We start from the raw sequence: 27,446 nt of genomic DNA, 5'->3' as shown, positions 1-27,446 counted from the left end.
ACTATATTCTATATTCTGTGTTTTACATTCTATATTCTAAATTCTATATTCAGTATTCTGTATTCTATAATCTAAATTCTGTGTTCTGCATTCCATGTTCTAAATTTTGGGTTCTCTATTCTGTTTTCCATATTCTATATTTTGTGTTTACATTCTATATTCTAAATTCTATATTCAGTATTTTGTATTATATATTTAAATTCTGTGTTCTGCATTCCATTACTAACTTCTAGGTTCTATATTCTCTTGTATATATTCAATATTTTATGTTCTTATTTCTATATTCTACATTCTATATTCTGCATTCATTTTCCATATTCTATGTTCTGTTTTCTATATTCTGTATTCTAATTCCTATATTCAGTATTCTGTATTCTATATTCTGAATTCGGTGTTCTACATTCTATATTCAAAATTCTAAATTCAGTATTCTGTATTCTATATTCTAAATTCTGTGTTCTGCATTCCATGATCTAAATACTGGCTTCTATATTCTCTTTTATATATTCTATATTTTGTGTTGTTCTTTCTATATTCCACATTCTATATTCTGCATACGGTATTATATATTGAATATGCTGTGTTTTACATTGTATATTCGAAATTCTATATTCAGTATTCTGTATTCTATAACCTAAACTCTGTATTCTGCATTCCATGTTCTAAATTCTGGGTTCTATATTCTCTAATCTATTCTATATTGTGCGTTTTTCATTCTATATTCTACATAGTATAGTCTGCATTCCGTACTCTATATTCTATATTATGTGTTCTTCATTTTATATTCTAAATTCTATATTCTCTATTCAGTTTTATATATTCTAAATTATGTGTTCTGCATTCTAGGATCTAAATTCTGGGTTCTATATTCTCTTTCTATATTCTATATTCTGTTTTCTTCATTCTATTTTCCACATTCTATATTCTTCATTCCGTATACTATATTCTATATTCTGTGTTTTACATTCTATATTCTAAATTCTATATTCAGTATTCTGTATTCTCTAATTTAAATTCTGTGTTCTGAATTCCATGTTCTAAAGTTTGGGTTCTGTATTCTGTTTTCCATGTTCTATATTCTGTGTTCTACATTCTGTATACTGTATTCTATATTCTTCATTCCGTATTCAATATTCTATATTTTGTGTTCTTCATTATATATTCTAAATTCTATATTCACTATTCCGTATTCTATATTCTAAATTCCGTGTTCGGCATTCCATTACTAAATTCTAAGTTCTATATTCTCATTTTTATAATCTTAATTTTTTGTTCTTCATTCTATATTCTACATTCTATATTCTTCATTCTATATTTTGCATTCCGTATAGTAGATTCTATATTCTGTGTTTTACATTCTATATTCTAATTTCTATATTCAGTATTCTGTATTCTATAATCTAAATTCTGTGTTCTGCATTCCATGTTCTAAATTCTGGGTTCTATATTCCCTTTCTATATTCTTTATTCTGTGTTCTGCATTCCATGATCTAAATACTATATTCAGTATTCTGTACTCTATATTCTATATTCTGTGTTTTACATTTTATATTCCAAATTCTATATTCAGTATTCTGTATTCTATTTTCTAAATTCTGTGTTCTACATTCCATGTTCTAAATTCGGTATTCAATATCCTCTATTTTATATTCTATATTGTGTGTACTTCATTCTATACTCTACATACTATATTTTACATTCCGTACTGTATAGTCTAAATTTTGATTTCTAAATTCTAAATTCTAAATTCTATATTCAGAATTATGTTTTCTATATTCTAAATTCTGTGTTCTGCATTCCGTGTTCTATATTCTATTTTCAGTATTCTATATTCTATATTCTATATCCTGTGTTCTAAATTCTATTTTCTAAACTCTATATTCAGTATTGTGTATTCTATATTCTAAATTCTGTGTTGTGCATTCCATGTTCTAATTTCTATATTCAGTATTCTGTATTCCATATTCTAAATTCTGTGTTCTGCATTCGATGATCTAAATTCTATATTCAGTAATGTGTATTCTATATTCTAAATTCTGTGTTTTGCATTCCATGTTATAAATTTTGGCTTCTGTATTCTGTTTTCCATATTCTATATTCTATGTTCTACATTCTATATTCTAAATTATATATACAGTGTTTTGTATTCTATATTATAAATTCTGTGTTCTGCATTCCATTCCTAAATTCTAGGTTCTATATTCTCTTTTATATATTCAATACTTTGTGTTCTTCGTTCTATATTCTACATTTTATATTTTGCATTCATTCTCTATATTCTATATTCTGTATTCTAAATTCAATATTCAGTATTCTGTATTCTATAACTGAATTCTCAGTTCTACATTCAATATTCAAAATTCTAAATTCAGTATTCTGTATTCTATATTCTATATTCTGTGTTCTGCATTCCATGATCTAAATTCTGACTTCTTTATTGTCTTTTATATATTCTATAATTTGTGTTGTTCTTACTATATTCCACATTCTATATTCTGCATTTCGTATTCTATGTTATATATTCTGTGTTTTACATTCTATATTCGAAATTCTATATTCAGTGTTCTGTATTCTATAATCTAAATTCTGTGTTCTGCATTCCATGTTCTATATTCTGTGTTCTATATTCTGTACTCTATTCTATATAGTGTGTTTTTCATTCTATATTCTACATACTATAGTCTGCATTCAGTATTCTATATTCTATATTGTGTGATCTACATTCTATATTTTAAATACTATATTCGGTATTCTGTATTCTATATTCTAAATTTTGTGTTCTGCATTCCATGTTATAAATTCAGGTTTCTATATTCTCAATTCTATATTCTATATTCTGTGTTCTACATTATATATTATAAATTCTATATTTTGTATTTATATTCTATATTCAAAATTCTGTGTTCTGCATTCCATGTTCTAAATTCGATATTAAGTATTCTGTATTCTATATTCTAAATTCCGTATTCTGCATTGATGTTCTAAATACTATATTCAGTGTTCTGTATTCTATTTTCTAAATTCTGTGTTCTACATTCCATGTTCTAAATTCTTTATTCTATATTCTCTATTATATATTCTATATTGTGTGTTCTTCATTCTATACTCTAAATACTATATTTTGCCTTCCATATTCTATATTCTAAATTTTGAATTCTAAATTCTATATTCTAAATTCTATATTCAGTATTCTGTTTTCTATATTCTAAATTCTGTGTTCTGCATTCCATGTTCTATATTCTATTTTCAGAATTCTATATTCTATATTCTAAATTCTGTGTTCTGCATTCTATGTTCTAAATTCTATATTCAGTATTCTGTTTTGTATATTCTAAATTCTGTGTTTGAATTCCAAGTTCAAAATTCTGGGTTCTGTATTCTGTTTTCCATATTCTATATTCTGTGTTCTACATTCTATATTCTGTATTCTATATTCTGCTTTCCTTATTCTATATTCTATATTCTGTGTCCTACATTCTATACTCTAAGTTCTATTTTTATTATTCTGTTTTCTATTTTCTAAATTCTGTGTTCTACATTCCATGTTCTAAATTCTGGGTTCTATATTCTCTATTCTATATTCTGTGTTCCACATTCTATTTTCTAAATTCTATATTCAGTATTTTTTATTCTATATTCTACATTCTATGTTCTGCATTTCATGTTCTAAATTCTATATTCAGTATTCTGCTTTCTGTATTCTAAATTCTGTGTTCTGCATCATATGTTCTATATTCTGTATTCAGTATTATGTATTCTATATTCTAAATTCTGTGTTCTGCATTCCATTTCTAAATTCTGGGTTTTATATTCTCTTTTATATATTCTAAATTTTGTGTTCTTCATTCTATATTCCACATTCTATGTTCTGCATTCCGTATTCTATATTGTATATTCTGTGTTTTACATTCTATATTCTAAATTCTATATTAAGAATTGTGTATTCTATAATCTAAATTCTGTGTTCTGCATTCCATGTTCTAAATTCTGAGTTCTATATTCTCTACTCTATTCTATATTTTGTGTTCTTAATTCTATATTCTACATACTATATTCTGCCTTCCGTATTCTATATTCCATACTATGTGCTCTACATTCTTTATTCTAATTCTATATTCAGTATTCAGTATTCTATATTCTAAATTCTGTGTTCTGCATTATATGTTCTAAATTCAATATTCAGGATTCTGTATTCTATATTCTTAATTCTGTGTTATGCATTCCATGTTCTAAATTCTGAATTCTATATCCTCTATGCTATATTCTATATTCTGTGTTCTACATTCTATATTCAAAATTCTGTGTTCTGCATTCTATGTTCTAAATTCTATATTCATTATTCTGTGTTCTATATTCTAAATTCTGTGTTCTGCATTCCATATTCTAAATTCTGGGTTCTGTATTCTGTTTTCCATAGTCTATATTCTGTTTTGTACATTCTATATTCTGTATTCTATATTCTGCATCCCGAATTCTACATTGTATATTCTGTGTTCTACATTCTATATGATAAATTCTATATTCAGTATTCATATTCTATTTTCTAAATTTGTGTTCTGCATTCCATGTGCTAAATTCTGTATTCTATAATCTGTATTCTATGTTCTGTGTTCTACATTCTATATTCTAAATTCTATATTCAGTATTCTGTAGTGTAAGTTCTAAATTCTGTGTTCTGCATTACATGTTCTACATTCTGTGTTCTACATTGTCTATTGTATATTCTATATAATGTGTTCTTTATTCTATACTCTACATACTATATTTTGCATTTCGTAGTCTATATTATATATTCTTTGTTCTAAATTTTTAATTCTAAATTCTATATTCAGTATTCTATATTCTATATACTAAATTCGGTGTTCTGCATTCCATGTTCTATATTCTATATTCAGTATTCTGTATTCTATATTCTAAATTCTGTGTTCTGCATTCTATGTTCTAAATTCTATATTCACTATTCTGTATTATATATTCTAAATTCTGTGTTTGCATTCAATGTTCTAAATTCTGGATTCTACACTTTGTATTCTATATTCTATAATCTGTGTTCTTCATTCAATATTCTAAATTCTGTATTCATTATTCTGTATTCTATTGTCAAAATTCTGAGTTCTGCATTCTATGTTCTAAATTCTATATTCATTATTCTGTGTTCTATATTCTAAATTCTGTGTTCTGTATTCCATTTTCAAAATTCTGGGTTCTGTATTCTGTTTTCCATATTCTATATTCTGTGTTCTACATTCTATATTCTGTAATCTATATTCTGCTTTCCTTATTCTATATTCTATATTCTGTGTCCTACATTCTATATTCTAAATTCTATTTTTTTATTCTGTATTCTATTTTCTAAATTCTGTGTTCTACATTCCATGTTCTAAATTCTGGGTTCTATATTCTCTATTCTATATTCTGTGTTCTACATTCTATTTTCTAACTTCTATATTCAGTATTTTTTATTCTATATTCTAAATTCTATGTTCTGCATTTCATGTTCTAAATACTATATTCAGTATTCTGCTTTCTGTATTCTAAATTCTGTGTTCTGCATCATATGTTCTAAATTCTGTATTCAGTATTCTGCATTCTACTTTCCAGATTCAGTGTTGTGAATTTCATTTTCTAAATTCTGGATTCTATATTCTATATTCTGTGTTCTACATTCTATATTCTAAATTCTATATTCAGTATTCTGTATTGTAAGTTCTAAATTCTGTGTTCTGCATTACATGTTCTACATTCTGGGTTGTACCTTGTCTATTGTATATTCTATATAATGTGTTCTTCATTCTATACTCTACATAATATATTTTGCATTCCGTAGTGTATATTATATATTCTTTGTTCTAAATTTTTAATTCTAAATTCTATATTCAGTATTCTATATTCTATATACTAAATTCGGTTCTGCATTCCATGTTCTATATTCTATATTCAGTATTCTGTATTCTATATTCTATATTCTGTGTTCTGCATTATATGTTCTAAATTCTATATTCAGTATTCTGTATTCTATAGTCTAAATTCTGTGTTCTGCATTACAAGTTCTAAATTCGGGGTTTTGTATTCTGTTTTCCATATTCTATATTCTGTGTTCTATATTCTATATACTGTATTCTGTATTCTGCATTCCGTATTCTATATTGTATATTCTGTGTTCTTCATTATATATTCTAAATTCTATATTCACTATTCCGTATTCTATATTCTAAATTCTGTGTTCGGCATTCCATTACTAAATTCTAAGTTCTATATTCTCTATTTTATATTCTTTATATGGTGTTCTGCATTCTATATTCTGCATTCATTTTCTTTGTTCTATGTTCTGTGTTCTATATTGTGTATTCTAAATTCTATATTCAGTAGTCGGTATTCTATAGTCTGAATTCTCTGTTCTACGTTCTATATTCAAAATTCTAAATTCAGTATTCTGTATTCTATATTCTAAATTCTGTGTCCTGCATTCCATATTCTAAATTCTGGCTTCTATATTCTTTATTATATATTCTATATTTTGTGTTCTTCATTCTATATTCCACATTCTATATTCTGAATTCCGTATACTATATTCTATATTCTGTGTTTTACATTCTATATTCTAAATTCTATATTCAGTATTCTGTATTCTATAATCTAAATTCTGTGTTCTGCATTCCATGTTCTAAATTTTGGGTTCTCTATTCTGTTTTCCATATTCTATATTTTGTGTTTACATTCTATATTCTAAATTCTATATTCAGTATTTTGTATTATATATTTAAATTCTGTGTTCTGCATTCCATTACTAACTTCTAGGTTCTATATTCTCTTGTATATATTCAATATTTTGTGTTCTTATTTCTATATTCTACATTCTATATTCTGCATTTATTTTCCATATTCTATGTTCTGTTTTCTATATTCTGTATTCTAATTCCTATATTCAGTATTCTGTATTCTATATTCTGAATTCGGTGTTCTACATTCTATATTCAAAATTCTAAATTCAGTATTCTGTATTCTATATTCTACATTCTGTGTTCTGCATTCCATGATCTAAATACTGGCTTCTATATTCTCTTTTATATATTCTATATTTTGTGTTGTTCTTTCTATATTCCACATTCTATATTCTGCATACGGTATTATATATTGAATATTCTGTGTTTTACATTGTATATTCAAAATTCTATATTCAGTATTCTGTATTCTATAACCTAAACTCTGTATTCTGCATTCCATGTTCTAAATTCTGGGTTCTATATTCTCTAATCTATTCTATATTGTGCGTTTTTCATTCTATATTCTACATAGTATAGTCTGCATTCCGTACTCTATATTCTATATTAAGTGTTCTTCATTTTATATTCTAAATTCTATATTCTCTATTCAGTTTTATATATTCTAAATTATGTGTTCTGCATTCCAGGATCTAAATTCTGGGTTCTATATTCTCTTTCTATATTCTATATTCTGTTTTCTTCATTCTATTTTCCACATTCTATATTCTTCATTCCGTATACTATATTCTATATTCTGTGTTTTACATTCTATATTCTAAATTCTATATTCAGTATTCTGTATTCTCTAATTTAAATTCTGTGTTCTGAATTCCATGTTCTAAAGTTTGGGTTCTGTATTCTGTTTTCCATGTTCTATATTCTGTGTTCTACATTCTGTATACTGTATTCTATATTCTTCATTCCGTATTCAATATTCTATATTTTGTGTTCTTCATTATATATTCTAAATTCTATATTCACTATTCCGTATTCTATATTCTAAATTCCGTGTTCGGCATTCCATTACTAAATTCTAAGTTCTATATTCTCTTTTTTATAATCTTAATTTTTTGTTCTTCATTCTATATTCTACATTCTATATTCTTCATTCTATATTCTGCATTCCGTATAGTAGATTCTATATTCTGTGTTTTACATTCTATATTCTAAATTCTATATTCAGTATTCTGTATTCTATAATCTAAATTCTGTGTTCTGCATTCCATGTTCTAAATTCTGGGTTCTATATTCCCTTTCTATATTCTATATTCTGTGTTCTGCATTCCATGATCTAAATACTATATTCAGTATTCTGTACTCTATATTCTATATTCTGTGTTTTACATTTTATATTCCAAATTCTATATTCAGTATTCTGTATTCTATTTTCTAAATTCTGTGTTCTACATTCCATGTTCTAAATTCGGTATTCAATATCCTCTATTTTATATTCTATATTGTGTGTACTTCATTCTATACTCTACATACTATATTTTACATTCCGTACTGTATAGTCTAAATTTTGAGTTCTAAATTCTAAATTCTAAATTCTATATTCAGAATTATGTTTTCTATATTCTAAATTCTGTGTTCTGCATTCCGTGTTCTATATTCTATTTTCAGTATTCTATATTCTATATTCAATATCCTGTGATCTAAATTCTATTTTCTAAACTCTATATTCAGTATTGTGTATTCTATATTCTAAATTCTGTGTTGTGCATTCCATGTTCTAATTTCTATATTCAGTATTCTGTATTCCGTATTCTAAATTCTGTGTTCTGCATTCGATGATCTAAATTCTATATTCAGTAATGTGTATTCTATATTCTAAATTCTGTGTTTTGCATTCCATGTTATAAATTTTGGCTTCTGTATTCTGTTTTCCATATTCTATATTCTATGTTCTACATTCTATATTCTAAATTATATATACAGTGTTTTGTATTCTATATTATAAATTCTGTGTTCTGCATTCCATTCCTAAATTCTAGGTTCTATATTCTCTTTTATATATTCAATACTTTGTGTTCTTCATTCTATATTCTACATTTTATATTTTGCATTCATTCTCTATATTCTATATTCTGTATTCTAAATTCAATATTCAGTATTCTGTATTCTATAACTGAATTCTCAGTTCTACATTCAATATTCAAAATTCTAAATTCAGTATTCTGTATTCTATATTCTAAATTTTGTGTTCTGCATTCCATGTTATAAATTCTGGTTTCTATATTCTCAATTCTATATTCTATATTCTGTGTTCTACATTATATATTCTAAATTCTATATTTTGTATTTATATTCTATATTCAAAATTCTGTGTTCTGCATTCCATGTTCTAAATTCGATATTAAGTATTCTGTATTCTATATTCTAAATTCCGTATTCTGCATTGATGTTCTAAATACTATATTCAGTGTTCTGTATTCTATTTTCTAAATTCTGTGTTCTACATTCCATGTTCTAAATTCTTTATTCTATATTCTCTATTATATATTCTATATTGTGTGTTCTTCATTCTATACTCTAAATACTATATTTTGCCTTCCATATTCTATATTCTAAATTTTGAATTCTAATTTCTATATTCTAAATTCTATATTCAGTATTCTGTTTTCTATATTCTAAATTCTGTGTTCTGAATTCCATGTTCTATATTCTATTTTCAGAATTCTATATTCTATATTCTAAATTCTGTGTTCTGCATTCTATGTTCTAAATTCTATATTCAGTATTCTGTTTTGTATATTCTAAATTCTGTGTTTGAATTCCAAGTTCAAAATTCTGGGTTCTGTATTCTGTTTTCCATATTCTATATTCTGTGTTCTACATTCTATATTCTGTAATCTATATTCTGCTTTCCTTATTCTATATTCTATATTCTGTGTCCTACATTCTATACTCTAAATTCTATTTTTATTATTCTGTTTTCTATTTTCTAAATTCTGTGTTCTACATTCCATGTTCTAAATTCTGGGTTCTATATTCTCTATTCTATATTCTGTGTTCCACATTCTATTTTCTAAATTCTATATTCAGTATTTTTTATTCTATATTCTACATTCTATGTTCTGCATTTCATGTTCTAAATTCTATATTCAGTATTCTGCTTTCTGTATTCTAAATTCTGTGTTCTGCATCATATGTTCTATATTCTGTATTCAGTATTATGTATTCTATATTCTAAATTCTGTGTTCTGCATTCCATTTCTAAATTCTGGGTTTTATATTCTCTTTTATATATTCTAAATTTTGTGTTCTTCATTCTATATTCCACATTCTATATTCTGCATTCCGTATTCTATATTGTATATTCTGTGTTTTACATTCTATATTCTAAATTCTATATTAATAATTGTGTATTCTATAATCTAAATTCTGTGTTCTGCATTCCATGTTCTAAATTCTGAGTTCTATATTCTCTACTCTATTCTATATTTTGTGTTCTTAATTCTATATTCTACATACTATATTCTGCCTTCCGTATTCTATATTCCATACTATGTGCTCTACATTCTTTATTCTAATTCTATATTCAGTATTCAGTATTCTATATTCTAAATTCTGTGTTCTGCATTATATGTTCTAAATTCAATATTCAGGATTCTGTATTCTATATTCTTAATTCTGTGTTATGCATTCCATGTTCTAAATTCTGAATTCTATATCCTCTATGCTATATTCTATATTCTGTGTTCTACATTCTATATTCAAAATTCTGTGTTCTGCATTCTATGTTCTAAATTCTATATTCATTATTCTGTGTTCTATATTCTAAATTCTGTGTTCTGCATTCCATATTCTAAATTCTGGGTTCTGTATTCTGTTTTCTATAGTCTATATTCTGTGTTGTACATTCTATATTCTGTATTCTATATTCTGCATCCCGAATTCTACATTGTATATTCTGTGTTCTACATTCTATATGCTAAATTCTATATTCAGTATTCATATTCTATTTTCTAAATTTGTGTTCTGCATTCCATGTGCTAAATTCTGTATTCTATAATCTGTATTCTATGTTCTGTGTTCTACATTCTATATTCTAAATTCTATATTCAGTATTCTGTAGTGTAAGTTCTAAATTCTGTGTTCTGCATTACATGTTCTACATTCTGTGTTCTACATTGTCTATTGTATATTCTATATAATGTGTTCTTTATTCTATACTCTACATACTATATTTTGCATTCCGTAGTTTATATTATATATTCTTTGTTCTAAATTTTTAATTCTAAATTCTATATTCAGTATTCTATATTCTATATACTAAATTCGGTGTTCTGCATTCCATGTTCTATATTCTATATTCAGTATTCTGTATTCTATATTCTAAATTCTGTGTTCTGCATTATATGTTCTAAATTCTATATTCAGTATTCTGTATTCTATAGTCTATATTTTGTGTTCTGCATTCCATGTTATAAATTCTGGGTTATGTATTATGTTTTCCATATTCTATACTCTGTGTTCTACATTCTATATTCTGCATTCCGAATTCTATATTATATATTCTGGGTTTTACATTGTATATTCGAAATTCTATATTCAGTATTCTGTATTATATGGTCTAAATTCTGTGTTCTGATTTCTATGTTCTAAATCCTATATTCATTTTTCTGTGTTCTATATTCAAAAATCTGTGTTCTGAATTCCATGTTCAAAATTCTGGATTCTGTATTCTGTTTTCCATATTCTATATTCTGTGTTCTACATTCTATATTCTGTATTCTATATTCTGCTTCCCGTATACTATATTCTATATGCTGTGTCCTATATTCTATATTCTAAATTCTATTTTCAGTATTCTTTATTCTATTTTCTAAATTCTGTGTTCTACATTCCATGTTCTAAATTGTGGATTCTATATTCTCTATTATATATTCTGTGTTCTACATTCTATATTCTAAATTCTATATTCAGTATATTTTTTTCTCTATTCTAAATTCTATGTTCTGAATTCCATGATCTAAATTCTATATTCAGTATTCTGTTTTCTGTATTCTACATTCTGTGTTCTGCATTCTATGTTCTAAATTGTATATTCTGTATTCTGTATTGTAAATTCAAAATTCTGTGTTCTGCAATCCAAGTTCTAATTTCTGTGTTCTGCATTCCATGTTCTAAATTCTGTGTTCTATATTCTCTATTGTATATTCTATATTCTGTGTTCTACATTCTATATTCTAAATTCTATATTCAGTATTCTGTATTCTATATTCTAAATTCTATTTTCTGCATTCCATGCTCTTAATTCTGGGTTCTATATTCTCTATTCTATATTCTATATTCTGTGTTACAGATTCTATATTCTAAATTCTATATTTAGTATTCTGTATTCTATATTCTAAATTCGGTGTTCTGCATTGCATGTTCTATATTCTATATTTAGTATCCTGTATTCTATATTCTATATTCTGTGTTCTACATTCTATATTCTAAATTCTATATTCAGAATTCTGTATTCTATTTTCTTTATTCTGTGTTCAGCGTTCCATGTTCTAAATTCTATGTTCTATATCCTCTATTCTATATTCGATATTGTGTGTTCTTCATTCTATACTCTACATACAATATTTTGCATTCCGTATTCTATATTCTAAATTCTGATTTCTAAGTTCTAAATTCTAAAGTCTATATTCAGTATTCTATAGTCTATATAATAAATTCTGTGTTGTGCATTCTATATTCTAAATTCTGTATTCAGTATTCTGCATTCTAATTTCCAGATTAAGTGTTCTGAATTTCATTTTCTATATTCTGGATTCTATATTTTATATTCTGTGTTCTACATTCTATATTCTAAATTCTATATTCAGTATTATGAATTATATTGTCTAAATTCTGATTTCTGCATTCAATATTCTAAATTTTATATTCATTATTACCTATTCTATATTCTAAATTCTGTGTTCTGCATTCCATATTCTAAATTCTGAATTCTATATTCTCTATTCTATATTCAATATTCTGTGTTCTACATTCGAAATTCTAAATTCTATATTCAGTATTCTGTATTCTATATTCTAAATTCTCTGTTCTGCTTTCCATTTCTAAATTCTGGGTTTTATATTCTCTTTTATATATTCTATATTTTGTGTTCTTCATTCTATATTCCACATTCTATATTCTGCATTCCGTATTCTATATTCTATATTCTGTGTTTTACATTCTATATTCTAAATTCTATATTAAGAATTGTGTATTCTATAATCTACATTCTGTGTTCTGCATTCCATGTTGTAAATTCTGAGTTCTATATTCTCTACTCTATTCTATATTTTGTGTTTTTCATTCTATATTCTACATACTATATTCTGCCTTCCGTATTCTATATTCCATACTATGAGCTCTACATTCTGTATTCTAATTCTATATTCAGTATTCAGTATTCTATATTCTAAATTCTGTGTTCTGCATTATATGTTCTAAATTCAATATTCAGGATTCTGTATTCTATATTCTTAATTCTGTGTTATGCATTCCATGTTCTAAATTCTGAATTCTATATCCTCTGTGCTATATTCTATATTCTGTGTTCTACATTCTATATTCTAAATTCTGTATTCTGCATTCTATGTTCTAAATTCTATATTCATTATTCTGTGTTCTATATTCTAAATTCTGTGTTCTGCATTCCATATTCTAAATTCTGGGTTCTGTATTCTGTTTTCCACAGTCTATATTCTGTGTTCTACATTCTATATTCTGTATTCTATATTCTGCATTCCGAATTCTACATTGTATATTCTGTGTTCTATATTCTATATGCTAAATTCTATATTCAGTATTCATATACTATTTTCTAAATTCTGTGTTCTGCATTCCATGTGCTTAATTCTGTATTCTATGTTCTGTGTTCTACATTCTATATTCTAAATTCTATATTCAGTATTCTGTATTGTAAGTTCTAAATTCTGTGTTCTGCATTACATGTTCTACATTCTGGGTTGTACATTGTCTATTGTATATTCTATATAATGTGTTCTTCATTCTATACTCTACATACTATATTTTGCATTCCGTAGTCTATATTATATATTCTTTGTTCTAAATTTTTAATTCTAAATTCTATATTCAGTATTCTATATTCTATATACTAAATTCGGTGTTCTGCATTCCATGTTCTAAATTCTATATTCAGTATTCTGTATTCTATATTCTAAATTCTGTGTTCTGCATTATATGTTCTAAATTCTATATTCAGTATTCTGTATTCTATAGTCTAAATTCTGTGTTCTGCATTACAAGTTCTAAATTCCGGGTTTTGTATCCTGTTTTCCATATTCTATATTCTTTGTTCTATATTCTATATACTGTATTCTGTATTCTGCATTCCGTATTCTATATTGTATATTCTGTGTTCTTCATTATATATTCTAACTTCTATATTCACTATTCCGTATTCTATATTCTAAATTCTGTGTTCGGCATTCCATTACTAAATTCTAAGTTCTATATTCTCTATTTTATATTCTTTATATTGTGTTCTGTATTCTATATTCTGCATTCATTTTCTATGTTCTATGTCCTGTGTTCTATATTCTGTATTCTAAATTCTATATTCAGTATTCTGTAATCTATAGTCTGAATTCTCTGTCCTACGTTCTAAATACAACATCCTAAATTCAGTATTCTGTATTCTATATTCTAAATTCTGTGTCCTGCATTCCAAATTCTAAATTCTGGCTTCTATATTCTCTATTATATATTCTATATTTTGGGTTCTTCATTCTATATACCACATTCTATATTCTGAATTCCGTATACTATATTCTATATTCTGTGTTTTACATTCTATATTCTAAATTCTATATTCAGTATTCTGTATTCTATAATCTAAATTCTGTGTTCTGCATTCCATGTTCTAAATTTTGGGTTCTGTATTCTGTTTTCCATATTTTATATTTTGTGTTCTACATTCTATATTCTAAATTCTATATTCAGTATTTTGTATTATATATTTAAATTCTGTGTTCTGCACTCCATTACTAAATTCTAGGTTCTATATTCTCTTTTATATATTCAATATTTTGTGTTCTTAATTCTATATTCTACATTCTATATTCTGCATTCATTTTCCATATTCTATGTTCTGTTTTCTATATTCTGTATTCTAATTCCTATATTCAGTATTCTGTATTCTATATTCTGAATTCGGTGTTCTACATTCTATATTCAAAATTCTAAATTCAGTATTCTCTATTCTATATTCTAAATTCTATGTTCTGCATTCCATGATCTAAATACTGGCTTCTATATTCTCTTTTATATATTCTATATTTTGTGTTGTTCTTTCTATATTCCACCTTCTATATTCTGCATACGGTATTCTATATTGAATATTCTGTGTTTTACATTGTATATTCGAAATTCTATATTCAGTATTCTGTATTCTATAACCTTAACTCTGTATTCTTCATTCCATGTTGTGTATTCTGGGTTCTATATTCTCTAATCTATTCTATATTGTGTGTTTTTCATTCTATATTCTACATAGTATAGTCTGCATTCCGTATTCTATATTCTATAATCTGTGTTCTTCATTCAATATTCTAAATTCTGTATTCATTATTCTGTATTCTATTGTCAAAATTCTGAGTTCTGCATTCTATGTTCTAAATTCTATATTCATTATTCTGTGTTCTATATTCTAAATTCTGTGTTCCGAATTCCATGTTCAAAATTCTGGGTTCTGTATTCTGTTTTCCATATTCTATATTCTGTGTTCTACATTCTATATTCTGTAATCTATATTCTGCTTTCCTTATTCTATATTCTATATTCTGTGTCCTGCATTCTATATTCTGAATTCTTTTTTTATTATTCTCTATTCTATTTTCTAAATTCTGTGTTCTACATTCCATGTTCTATATTCTGTGTTCTACATTCTATTTTCTAAATTCTATATTCAGTATATTTTATTCTATATTCTAAGTTCTATGTTCTGCATTTCATGTTCTAATTTCTATATTCAGTATTCTGCTTTCTGTATTCTAAATTCTGTGTTCTGCATGATATGTTCTAAATTCTGTATTCAGTATTATGTATTATATATTCTAAATTCTGTGTTCTGCATTCCATTTCTAAATTCTTGGTTTTATATTCTCTTTTATATATTCTATATTTTGTGTTCTTCATTCTATATTCCACATTCTATATTCTGCATTCCGTATTCCATATTCTATATTCTGTGTTTTACATTCTATATTCTAAATTCTATATTAAGGATTGCGTATTCTATAATCTAAATTCTGTGTTCTGCATTCCATTTTCTAAATTCTGAGTTCTATATACTCTACTCTATTCTATATTTTGTGTTTTACATTCTATATTCTACATACTATATTCTGCATTCCGTTTTCTATATTCCATACTATGTGCTCTACATTCTGTATTCTAATTCTATATTCAGTATTCAGTATTCTATATTCTTAATTCTGTGTTCTGCATTATATGTTCTAAATTCAATATTCAGGATTCTGTATTCTATATTCTTAATTCTGTGTTATGCATTCCATGTTCTATATTCTGAATTCTATATACTCTATGCTATATTCTATATTCTGTGTTCTACATTCTATATTCTAAATTCTGTGTTCTGCATTCTATGTTCTTAATTCTATATTCATTTTTCTGTGTTCTATATTCTAAATTCTGTGTTCTGCATTCCATATTCTAAATTCTGGTTTCTGTATTTTGTTTTCCATAGTCTATATTCTGTGTTCTACATTCTATATTCTGTATTCTATATTCTGCATTCCGAATTCTACATTGTATATTCTGTGTTCTACATCCTATATGCTAAATTCTATATTCAGTATTCATATACTATTTTCTAAATTCTTTGTTCTGCATTCCATGTGCTTAATTCTGTATTCAATATTCTGTATTGTATGTTCTGTGTTCTACATTCTATATTCTAAATTCTATATTCAGTATTCTGTATTGTAAGTTCTAAATTCTGTGTTCTGCATTACATGTTCTACATTCTGGGTTGTACATTGTCTATTGTATATTCTATATAATGTTTTCTTCATTCTATACTCTACATACTATATTTTGTATTCCGTAGTCTATATTATATATTCTTTGTTCTAAATTTTTAATTCTAAATTCTATATTCAGTATTCTATAATCTATATACTAAATTTGGTGTTCTGCATTCCATGTTCTATATTCTATATTCAGTATCCTGTATTCTATATTCTAAATTCTGTGTTCTGCATTATATGTTCTAAATTCTATATTCAGTATTCTGTATTCTATTTTCAATATTCAGTGTTCGGCATATCATATTCTAAATTCTGTATTTTATATTCTATATTCTGTGTTCTACATTCTATATTCTAAATTCTATATTCAGTATTCTGTATTCTATAGTCTAAATTCTGTGTTCTGCCTTACAAGTTCTAAATTCGGGGTTCTGTATTCTGTTTTCCATATTCTATATTCTGTGTTCTACATTCTATATTCTGTATACTTTATTCTGCCTTCCGTATTCTATATTCTATATTCTGTGTTCTAAATTCTATATTTTAAATTCTATATTCAGTATTCTGTATTCTATATTCTAAATTTTGTGTTCTGCATTCCATGTTCTAAATTCTGTGTCCTATATTCTCTATTCTATTCTACATTTTGTGTTTTTCATTCTATATTCTACATACTATATTCTGCATTCCGTATACACTATTCTATATTATGTGTCCTTCATTCTGTATTCTAAATTCTAAATTCTGTATTCTGTATTCTTTATACTTAATTCTGTGTTCTGCATCCCATGTTCTAAATTCTGGGTTGTGTATTCTGTTTTCCATATTCTATATTCTGTGTTCTACATTCTATATACTGTATTCTATATTCTGCATTCCGTATTCTATATTGTATATTCTGTGTTCTTCATTATATATTCTAAATCCTATATTCACTATTCCGTATTCTATATTCTAAATTCTGGGTTCGGCATTCCATTAGTAATTTCTAAATTCTATATTCTCTATTTTATATTATTTATATTGTGTTCTGCATTCTATATTCTGCATTCATTTTCTATGTTCTATGTTCTGTGTTCTATATTCTGTATTCTAAATTCTATATTCAGTATTCTGTATTCTATATTCTGAATTCGGTGTTCTACATTCTATATTCAAAATTCTAAATTCAGTTTTCTGTATTCTATATTCTAAATTCTGTGTTCTGCATTCCATGATCTAAATTTTGTCTTCTATATTCTCTAGTATATATTCTATATTTTGTGTTCTTCATTCTATATTCCACATTCTATATTCTGATCCGTATACTATATTCTATATTCTGTGTTTTACATTCTATATTCTAAATTCTATATTCAGTATTCTGTATTCTATAATCTAAATTCTGTGTTCTGCATTCCATGTTCTAAATTTTGGGTTCTGTATTCTGTTTTCCATATTCTATATTTTGTGTTCTACATTCTATATTCTTAATTCAATATTCAGTATTTTGTATTATATATTTTAATTCTGTGTTCTGAATTCCATTACTAAATTCTAGGTTCTATATTCTCTTTTATATATTCAATATTTTGTGTTCTTAATTCTATATTCTACATTCTATATTCTGCATTCATTTTCCATATTCTATGTTCTGTGTTCTATATTCTGTATTCTAATTGCTATATTCAGTATTCTGTATACTATATTTTGAATTCGGTGTTCTACATTCTATATTCAAAATTCTAAATTCAGTATTTTGTATTCTATATTCTAAATTCTGTGTTCAGCATTCCATGATCTAAATTTTGGCTTCTATATTCTCTTTTATATATTCTTTATTTTGTGTTGTTTTTCTATATTCCACATTCTATATTCTGCATACGGTTTTCTATATTGAATATTCTGTGTTTTACATTCTATATTCGAGATTATATATTCAGTATTCTGTATTCTATAACGTAAACTCTGTATTCTGCATTCCATGTTCTAAATTCTGGGTTCTATATTCTCTTATCTTTTCTATATTGTGTGTTTTTCATTCTATATTCTACATAGGATAGTCTGCATTTCGTATTCTATATTCTATATTATGTGTTCTTCATTCTATATTCTAAATTCTATATTCTCTATTCTGTATTCTATATTCTAAATTCTGTGTTCTGCATTCCATTATCTAAATTCTGGGTTCTATATTCTCTTTCTATATTCTATATTCTGTTTTCTGCATTCTATTTTCCACATTCTATATTCTTCATTCCGTATACTATATACTATATTCTGTGTTTTACATTCTATATTCTAAATTCTATATTCAGTATTCTGTATTCTATAATTTTAATTCTGTGTTCTGAATTCCATGTTCTAAATTTTGGGTTCTGTATTCTCTTTTCCATGTTCTATATTCTGTGTTCTACATTCTGTATACTGTATTCTATATTCTTCATTCAGTATTCTATATTCTATATTTTGTCTTCTTCATTATATATTCTAAATTCTATATTCAGTATTCCGTATTCTATATTCTAAATCCTGTGTTCGGTATTCCATATTCTAAATTCTGGTTTCTGTATTCTGTTTTCCATAGTCTATATTCTGTGTTCTACATTCTATATTCTGTATTCTATATTCTGCATTCCGAATTCTACATTGTATATTCTGTGTTCTACATCCTATATGCTAAATTCTATATTCAGTATTCATATACTATTTTCTAAATTCTTTGTTCTGCATTCTATGTGCTTAATTCTGTATTCTATAATCTGTATTCTATGTTCTGTGTTCTACATTCTATATTCTAAATTCTATATTCAGTATTCTGTATTGTAAGTTCTAAATTCTGTGTTCTGCATTACATGCTCTACATTCTGGGTTGTAGATTGTCTATTGTATATTCTATATAATGTGTTCTTCATTCTATACTCTACATACTATATTTTGCATTCCGTAGTCTATATTATATATTCTTTGTTCTAAATTTTTAATTCTAAATTCTATATTCAGTATTCTATAATCTATATACTAAATTTGGTGTTCTGCATTCCATGTTCTATATTCTATATTCAGTATCCTGTATTCTATATTCTAAATTCTGTGTTCTGCATTATATGTTCTAAATTCTATATTCAGTATTCTGTATTCTATTTTCAATATTCAGTGTTCGGCATATCATATTCTAAATTCTGTATTTTATATTCTATATTCTGTGTTCTACATTCTATATTCTAAATTCTATATTCAGTATTCTGTATTCTATAGTCTAAATTCTGTGTTCTGCCTTACAAGTTCTAAATTCGGGGTTCTGTATTCTGTTTTCCATATTCTATATTCTGTGTTCTACATTCTATATTCTGTATTCTTTATTCTGCCTTCCGTATTCTATATTCTATATTCTGTGTTCCAAATTCTATATTTTAAATTCTATATTCAGTATTCTGTATTCTATATTCTAAATTTTGTGTTCTGCATTCCATGTTCTAAATTCTGTGTCCTATATTCTCTATTCTATTCTACATTTTGTGTTTTTCATTCTATATTCTACATACTATATTCTGCATTCCGTATACACTATTCTATATTATGTGTTCTACATTCTGTATTCTAAATTCTAAATTCTTTATTCTGTATTCTTTATACTTAATTCTGTGTTCTGCATCCCATGTTCTAAATTCTGGGTTGTGTATTCTGTTTTCCATATTCTATATTCTGTGTTCTACATTCTATATACTGTATTCTATATTCTGCATTCCGTATTCTATATTGTATATTCTGTGTTCTTCATTATATATTCTAAATCCTATATTCACTATTCCGTATTCTATATTCTAAATCCTGGGTTCGGCATTCCATTACTAATTTTAAGTTCTATATTCTCTATTTTATATTATTTATATTGTGTTCTGCATTCTATATTCTGCATTCATTTTCTATGTTCTATGTTCTGTGTTCTATATTCTGTATTCTAAATTCTATATTCTGTAGTCTGTATTCTATAGTCTGAATTCTCTGTTCTACGTTCTATATTCAAAATTCTAAATTCATTATTCTGTATTCTTTATTCTAAACTCTGTGTCCTGCATTCCATATTCTAAATTCTGGCTTCTATATTCTCTATTATATATTCTATATTTTGTGTTCTTCATTCTATATTCCACATTCTATATTCTGAATTCCCTATACTGTATTCTATATTCTGTGTTTTACATTCTATATTCTAAATTCTATATTCAGTATTCTGTATTCTATAATCTAAATTCTGTGTTCTGCATTCCATGTTCTAAATTTTGGGTTCTGTATTCTGTTTTCCATTTTCTATATTTTGTGTTCTACATTCTATATTCTAAATTCTATATTCAGTATTTTGTATTATATATTTAAATTCTGTGTTCTGCATTCCATTACTAAATTCTAGGTTCTATATTCTCTTTTATATATTCAATAGTTTGTGTTCTTAATTCTATATTCTACATTCTATATTCTGCATTCATTTTCCATATTCTATGTTCTGTGTTCTATATTCTGTATTCTAATTCCTATATTCAGTATTCTGTATTCTATATTCTGAATTCGGTGTTCTACATTCTATATTCAAAATTCTAAATTCAGTATTCTGTATTGTATATTCTAAATTCTGTGTTCTGCATTCCATGTTCTAAATTCTGGGTTCTATATTCCCTTTCTATATTCTATATTCTGTGTTCTGCATTCCATGATCTAAATACTATATTCAGTATTCTGTACTCTATATTCTATATTCTGTGTTTTACATTGTATATTCCAAATTCTATATTCAGTATTCTGTATTCTATAACCTAAACTCTGTATTCTGCATTCCATGTTCTAAATTCTGGGTTCTATATTCTCTAATCTATTCTATATTGTGTGTTTTTCATTCTATATTCTACATACTTTAGTCTGCATTCCGTATTCTATATTCTATATTATGTGTTTTTCATTCTATATTCTAAATTCTATATTCTCTATTCTGTATTCTATATTCTAAATTCTGTGTTCTGCATTCCATGATCTAAATTCTGGGTTCTATATTCTCTTTCTATATTCTATATTCTGTTTTCTTCATTCTATTTTCCACATTCTATATTCTGCATTCCGTATACTATATTCTATATTCTGTGTTTTACATTCTATATTCTAAATTGTATTTTCAGTATTCTGTATTCTATAATTTAAATTCTGTGTTCTGAATTCCATGTTCTAAATTTTGTGTTTTGTATTCTGTTTTCCATATTCTATATTCTGTGTTCTACATTCTGTATACTGTATTCTATATTCTTCATTCCGTATTCTATATTCTATATTTTGTGTTCTTCATTATATATTCTAAATTCTATATTCAGTATTCCGTATTCTATATTCTAAATCCTGTGTTCGGCATTCCATTTCTAAATTCTAAATTCTATATTCTCTTTTTTATAATCTTAATTTTTGTTCTTCATTCTATATTCTACATTCTATATTCTGCATTCTATATTCTGCATTCCGTATAGTAGATTCTATATTCTGTGTTTTACATACTATATTCTAAATTCTATATTCAGTATTTGGTATTCTATAATCTAAACTCTGTGTTCTGCATTCCATGTTCTAAATTCTGGGTTCTATATTCCCTTTCTATATTCTATATTCTGTGTTCTGCATTCCATGATCTAAATACTATATTCAGTATTCTGTACTCTATATTCTATATTCTGTGTTTTACATTGTATATTCCAAATTCTATATTCAGTATTCTGTATTCTATTTTCTAAATTCTGTGTTCTACATTCCATGTTCTAAATTCGGTATTCAATATCCTCTATTTTATATTCTATATTGTGTGTACTTCATTCTATACTCTACATGCTATATTTTACATTCCGTATTGTATAGTCTAAATTTTGAGTTCTAAATTCTAAATTCTAAATTCTATATTCAGAATTATGTTTTCTATATTCTAAATTCTGTGTTCTGCATTCCGTGTTCTATATTCTATTTTCAGTATTCTATATTCTGTATTCTATATCCTGTTTTCTAAGTTCTATATTCTAAACTCTATATTCAGTATTCTGTATTCTGTATTCTAAATTCTGTGTTGTGCATTCCATGTTATAAATTTTGGGTTCTGTATTCTGTTTTCCATATTCTATATTCTGTGTTCTACATTCTATATTCTAAATTATATATACAGTGTTTTGTATTCTATATTATAAATTTTGTGTTCTGCATTCCATTCCTAAATTCTAGGTTCTATATTCTCTTTTATATATTCAATACTTTGTGTTCTTCATTCTATATTCTTCATTTTATATTTTGCATTCATTCTCTATATTCTATATTCTGTATTCTAAATTCAATATTCCGTATTCTGTATTCTATAACTGAATTCTCAGTTCTACATTCAATATTCAAAATTCAAAATTCAGTATTCTGTATTCTATATTCTATATTCTGTGTTCTGCATTCCATGATTTAAATTGTGACTTCTTTATTGTCTTTTATTTATTCTATAATTTGTGTTGTTCTTACTATATTCCAAATTCTATATTCTGCATTTTGTATTCTATGTTATATATTCTGTGTTTTACATTCTATATTCGAAATTCTATATTCAGTATTCTGTATTCTATAATCTAAATTCTGTGTTCTACATTCCATGTTCTATATTCTGGGTTCTATATTCTGTACTCTATTCTATATAGTGTGTTTTTCATTCTATATTCCACATACTATAGTCTGCATTCAGTATTCTATATTCTATATTGTGTGATCTACATTGTATATTTTAAATACTATATTCGGTATTCTGTATTCTATATTCTAAATTTTGTGTTCTGCATTCCATGTTATAATTTCTGGTTTCTATATTCTCAATTCTATATTCAATATTCTGTGTTCTACATGATATATTCTAAATTCTATATTTTGTATTTATATTCTATATTCAAAATTCTGTGTTCTGCATTCCATGTTCTAAATTCGATATTAAGTATTCTGTATTCTATATTCTAAATTCCGTGTTCTGCATTGATGTTCTAAGTACTATATTCAGTGTTCTGTATTCTATTTTCTAAATTCTGTGTTCTACATTCCATGTTCTAAATTCTTTATTCTATATTCTCTATTATATATTCTATATTGTGTGTTCTTCATTCTATACTCTAAATACTATATTTTGCCTTCCATATTCTATATTCTAAATTTTGAATTCTAAATTCTATATTCTAAATTCTATATTCAGTATTCTGTTTTCTATATTCTAAATTCTGTGTTCTGCATTCCATGTTCTATATTCTATTTTCAGAATTCTATATTCTATATTCTAAATTCTGAGTTATGCATTCTATGTTCTAAATTCTATATTCAGTATTCTGTTTGTATATTCTAAATTCTGTGTTTGAATTCCAAGTTCAAAATTCTGGGTTCTGTATTCTGTTTTCCATATTCTATATTCTGTGTTCTACATTCTATATTCTGTAATCTATATTCTGATTTCCTTATTCTATATTCTATATTGTGTGTCCTACATTCTATACTCTAAATTCTATTTTTATTATTCTGTATTGTATTTTCTAAATTCTGTGTTCTACATTCCATGTTTTAAATTCTGGGTTCTATATTCTCTATTCTATATTCTGTGTTCTACATTCTATTTTCTAAATTCTATATTCAGAGTTTTTTATTCTATATTCTAAATTCTATGTTCTGCATTTCATGTTCTAAATTCTATATTCAGTATTCTGCTTTCTGTATTCTAAATTCTGTGTTCTGCATCATATGTTCTAAATTCTGTATTCAGTATTATGTATTCTATATTCTAAATTCTGTGTTCTGCATTCCATTTCTAAATTCTGGGTTTTATATTCTCTTTTATATATTCTATATTTTGTGTTCTTCATTCTATATTCCAGATTCTATATTCTGCATTCCGTATTCTATATTCTATATTCTGTGTTTTACATTCTATATTCTAAATTCTATATTAAGAATTGTGTATTCTATAATCTAAATTCTGTGTTCTGCATTCCATGTTCTAAATTCTGAGTTCTATATTCTCTACTCTATTCTATATTTTGTGTTTTTCTTTCTATATTCTACATACTATATTCTGCCTTCCGTATTCTATATTCCATACTATGTGCTCTACATTCTGTATTCTTATTCTATATTCAGTATTCAGTATTCTAATTTCTAAATTCTGTGTTCTGCATTATATGTTCTAAATTCAATATTCAGGATTCTGTATTCTATATTCTTAATTCTGTGTTATGCATTCCATGTTCTAAATTCTGAATTATATATACTCTATGCTATATTCTATATTCTGTGTTCTACATTCTACATTCTAAATTCTGTGTTCTGCATTCTATGTTCTAAATTCTATATTCATTATTCTGTGTTCTATATTCTAAATTCTGTGTTCTGCATTCCATATTCTAAATTCTGGGTTCTGTATTCTGTTTTCCATATTCTATACTCTGTGTTCTACATTCTATATTCTGTATTCTATATTCTGCTTCCCGTATACTATATTCTATATGCTGTGTCCTATATTCTATATTCTAAATTCTACTTTCTGTATTCTGTATTCTATTTTCTAAATTCTGTGTTCTACATTCCATGTTCTAAATTGTGGATTCTATATTCTCTATTATATATTCTGTGTTCTACATTATATATTCTAAATTCTATATTCAGTATATTTTTTTCTCTATTCTAAATTCTATGCTCTGAATTCCATGATCTAAATTCTATATTCAGTATTCTGTTTTCTGTATTCTACATTCTGTGTTCTACATTCTATATTCTAAATTGTATATTCTGTATTCTGTATTGTAAATTCAAAATTCTGTGTTCTGCAATCCAAGTTCTAATTTCTGTGTTCTGCATTCCATGTTCTAAATTCTGTGTTCTATATTCTCTATTGTATATTCTATATTCTGTGTTCTACATTCTATATTCTAAATTCTATATTCAGTTTTCTGTATTCTGTATTCTAAATTCTATTTTCTGCATTCCATGCTCTTAAATCTAGGTTCTATATTCTCTATTCTATATTCTATATTCTGTGTTACAGATTCTATATTCTAAATTCTATATTCAGTATTCTGTATTCTATATTCTAAATTCTGTGTTCTGCATTGCATGTTCTATATTCTATATTTAGTATCCTGTATTCTCTATTCTATATTCTGTGTTCTAAATTCTATATTCTAAATTCTATATTCAGAATTCTGTATTCTATTTTCTATATTCTGTGTTCAGCGTTCCATTTTCTAAATTCTGTGTTCTATATCCTCTATTCTATATTCGATATTGTGTGTTCTTCATTCTATACTCTACATACAATATTTTGCATTCCGTATTCTATATTCTAAATTCTGAGATCTAAATTCTAAATTCTAAATTCTATATTCAGTATTCTATAGTCTATATAATAAATTCTGTGTTCTGCATTCTATATTCTAAATTCTATATTCAGTATTCTGCATTCTAATTTCCAGATTCAGTGTTCTGAATTTTATTTTCTAAATTCTGGATTCTATATTCTATATTCTGTGTTCTACATTCTATATTCTAAATTCTATATTCAGTATTATGTATTCTATTGTCTAAATTCTGTTTTCTGCATTCAATATTCTAAATTCTATATTCATTATTACCTATTCTATATTCTAAATTCTGTGTTCTGCATTCCATATTCTAAATTCTGAATTCTATATTCTCTATACTATATTCAATATTCTGTGTTCTACATTCGAAATTCTAAATTCTATATTCAGTATTCTGTATTCTATATTCTAAATTCTCTGTTCTGCTTTCCATGTTCTAAATTCTGGGTTCTATATTGTCTGTTCTATATTCTATATTGTGAGTTCTTCATTCTATACTCTACATACTATATTTTGCATTCCGTTGTCTATATTCTAAATTCTGAGTTCTAAATTCTTAATTCTAAATTCTATATTCAGTAATCCATATTCTATATACTAAATTCTGTGTTCTGCTTTCTATGTTCTAAATTCTATATTAAGTAGACTGTATTCTATTTTCTAAATTCAGTGTTCTGCATATCATGTTCTAAATTCTGGATTCTATATTCTTTATTCTGTGTTCTATATTCTATGTTCTAAATTCTATATCCAGTATTCTGTATTCTATATTCTAAATACTGTGTTCAGCATTCCATGTTCTATATTCTATTTTCAGTGTTTTATATTCTATATTCTAAATTATGTGTTCTTCATTCTATATTCTAAATTCTATATTCTCTATTCTGTATTCTATATTCTAAATTCTGTGTTCTGCATTCCATGATCTAAATTCTGGGTTCTATATTCTCTTTCTATATTCTATATTCTGTTTTCTTCATTCTATTTTCCACATTCTATATTCTGCATTCCGTATACTATAATCTATATTCTGTGATTTACATTCTATATTCTAAATTCTATTTTCAGTATTCTGTATTCTATAATTTAAATTCTGTGTTCTGAATTCCATGTTCTAAATTTTGGGTTTTGTATTCTGTTTTCCATATTCTATATTCTGTGTTCTACATTCTGTATACTGTATTCTATATTCTTCATTCCGTATTCTATATTCTATATTTTGTGTTCTTCATTATATATTCTAAATTCTATATTCAGTATTCCGTATTCTATATTCTAAATCCTGTGTTCGGCATTCCATTTCTAAATTCTAA

This window comes from Vicugna pacos, unplaced genomic scaffold, assembly GCF_048564905.1.
Source record: "Vicugna pacos unplaced genomic scaffold, VicPac4 scaffold_19, whole genome shotgun sequence".
In the NCBI taxonomy this organism is placed as follows: domain Eukaryota; kingdom Metazoa; phylum Chordata; class Mammalia; order Artiodactyla; family Camelidae; genus Vicugna; species Vicugna pacos.
This window is presented reverse-complemented; position numbering follows the sequence as displayed.